Source organism: Cebus imitator, unplaced genomic scaffold (assembly GCF_001604975.1).
Source record: "Cebus imitator isolate Cc_AM_T3 unplaced genomic scaffold, Cebus_imitator-1.0 Scaffold39, whole genome shotgun sequence".
In the NCBI taxonomy this organism is placed as follows: Eukaryota; Metazoa; Chordata; class Mammalia; order Primates; family Cebidae; genus Cebus; species Cebus imitator.
In genome coordinates this window covers 4339542-4342755 of record NW_016107354.1, presented here as the reverse complement: position 1 = coordinate 4342755, position 3214 = coordinate 4339542, and positions in this window count along the sequence as shown.

Sequence of the window (3214 nt, the reverse complement as noted above, 5' to 3'; positions counted from 1 at the left end):
GAACACACATTTTGTATGTTATACAAATTATATACTATATTCTTACAATAAAGTAAGCTAGAGAAAAGAAAATGTTAAGAAAATCACAGGGGGCCGGGGGCGGTGGTTCATACCTATAATCCCAGCACTTTGGGAGGCTGAAGTGGGTGGATATTTGAGGTCAGGAGTTCGAGACCATCCTGACAAACATGGTGAAACCCCATCTCTACTAAAAATACAAAAAAATTAGCCAATTAGTCCTAGCTACTTGGGAGGCTGAGGCAGGAGAATCACTTGAACCCGAGAGGCGGAGGTTTCAGTGAGCCAAGATCGCGCCACTCCAGGCTGGGTGACAGAGTGAGACTCCGTCTCAAAAAAAAAGAAAATCACAAGGAAGAGAAAATGTATTTACTATTAAGTGAAAATGAATTATCATAAAGGTGTTTATCCTTGTTATCTTCGTGTTGAGTAGCCTGAGCAGGAGGAAGAAGAGGAGGGATTTGTCTTGCTGTCTCAGGGGTGGCAGAGGCAGAAGAAAATTTATGTAAACATGGACCCATGCAGTTCAATCCCATGTTGTTCAGGCGCCAACTATAATTACAATTGTGAAGAGTGCTACCAAGGAAAAAACTCCCAAGTATCATGAGAACGTACAATAGGAAGACCTAACCTAGACTGAAGAATCAGGGAAGACCATTCTGAGAAAGTGACATTTAGTTTGAGACCTAAAGAAAAGGTTTAGACCGGGCACGGTGACTCACGCCTGTAATCCCAACACTTTGGGAGGGAGAGGTGGGCGGATCACCTGAGGTCAGGAGTTTGAGACCAGCCTGACCAACATGGAGAAACCCCGTCTCAACTAAAAATACAAAATTAGCCAGGGATGGTGGTGCATGCCTATAATCCCAGCTATTTGGGAGGCTGAAGCGGGAGGATCCCTTGAACCCAGGAGGCACAGGTTGCGGTGAGCCGAGATCACACCACTGCACTCCAGCCTGGGCAACAAGAGTGAAACTCTGTCTCAAAAAAAAAGAGACAGGGTTTAAATTAGCCAAGTGAAAGGAGTAGGAGTGAAATGGAAGGACTCTCCTGGTATAAGGAAGAGTATCTGTGAGGGCCTCAAGGAGGAAAGGAGGAAGAAAATGAAAAGGGTTCCTGTTAGAGTGTATGGAGGCTTGAAGGCAAGGCTGAAGAGACAATGTGAACCAAATCTTTGGGTCATTTCAAGGATTTTGAACAAGTGTATGGTTTCATGCAGAGGGTGGCATGATCTGATATGTCTTGTCTTTTAAAAAAGGGTTTAATGAGGTAAGTAAACCAGATGGGAAGCTATTGTTAATAGTTATCCATCTGAAGACAGACGGCTTACTGCAGATAGATTCAAGAACCTTTCCCAAACTCCTGAAGGCCCATAACCTGGTCCTTTCCCCACCACACCACCACTACTACCAATTTTGGCAATTGACTTGCTTCCTATTTCTTAGGAAATTTAAAATATCAGATGTGAACTTCAATTTCCTGCTTCTACACCTACAAATTTAGCTAACTGTACTTCCTTCACTTCCTTCCTGCCAATCTCAGAGAAAGAAGATCAGAATCTCCTTTCTAAGGCTCATCATTCTTCCAGCTTCTCCAAGACCAATACTATGCTCCTTGCTTAGCCACTCCCTCTCCTCTAAACACACACAATTCCCTTCTCAGAAAAACAAAAAAAATCACTCACCTCCTGTCACCCTAGCTACTACCTTATCTCTCTCCTTCCCTTTATAACAAAATTTCTATAGTCTACTCTTCCTATGTCAGAGATAGTGGTGTTCACCAAATATTCTATTCTGCCCCGCACATTTCCCGGGAACTTTGCAGTTAGGCAGAATAAGATGATTAGTATCTCACTCTGAACCAAAGTGTAAAATAGCTGGTATGTGACCTCCCAAGATCTCTTCACTTGCTCAGCCAATTGTGGAGAGCATTTTGTCTTCTACAAGTTGTCCAACACAATGAATGAAAATATATTCGTATCTCAGCACTTAGTGAAATTCCAAACACTTTTGTTAACTTCAGAACACTGAAGACAAAGAGAAGATTCTAGCAGGGTATAGTGGCTCATGCTTGTAATCCAAACATTTTGAGAGGCTCAGGCAGGAGGATTACTTGAGGCCAGGAGTTAGAGATCAGTTTGGGCAACATAGCAAGACCTTATGTCTACAACGAATTAAAAATTTAGTCAGGTGTGGTGGTGCATGCCTGTAGTCCAAGCTACTCAGGAGGCTGAGGCAGGAGGATTGCTTAAGCTCACTAGGGCCATGCTTCAGTGAGCTATGATCCTGCCACTGCACTTGAGCCTGGGTAACAGAGTGAGACCCCGTCTCTAAACATAAATAAGTACAAAAGAGAAGACCCTAAAAACTTCCAAAAAGAAACAATGAGCTATATACAATCAGGAATCAAAATGTCTTCAGGATTCATAACAACATTGGAATCAAGAAGGAAATGGAACAATGTCTTTAAAATTCTGCAAGCAAATACTTCCTAAGAATTCTATACTTTGCCAGACTATAATCAAGTGGGAAGATAGACTGAAGAAATTTACAGACATGCAATGTCTGAAATATACACCACAATATAGGAGTAAACAAAGAAAACAAGATCCAGCAAGGAAGGATATGAAGAGCACCTGAAGAGTGACAATGAGTAGAGATTCTAGAATCACAGCATTGCACCACGTGTAGAGCATAACCAGGCCAAAGAGAGGGTGATTCAAGAGAGGTTCATTGAGGAAAGTAATCAGGTTAAAACTGATGAAGCTACTGGAATAGATATCTCCTAAACAACGGTGCAAGCTGATAAAGAGGAAGATACAAATTCTAGGCAGCAGGGACTCCAACTCAGAAAAAGGCAAAAGAGAATTCTCAGGATGACAGGGAAAAAAAGTGCTGAGAAGACAGCTAAGCAGAAGGGTTAGGGTGCAATCAGTTAAGAAAATGAGTCTCCAGGAGTCTCTAGGAAATTCATTTTCAATTTTTTTTTCTTTTTTTTTTCATTTTCAGTTTTTCAAGAGAAAAATGGGAACAGACAGATTACCTGATGCAATTGACTAAATGAAAACTGTAGTGAAAGATTATTGTAAGCCGGGCGCGGTGGCTCAAGCCTGTAATCCCAGCACTTTGGGAGGCCGAGGCGGGTGGATCACGAGGTCAAGAGACCGAGACCATCCTGGTCAACATGGTGAAACCCC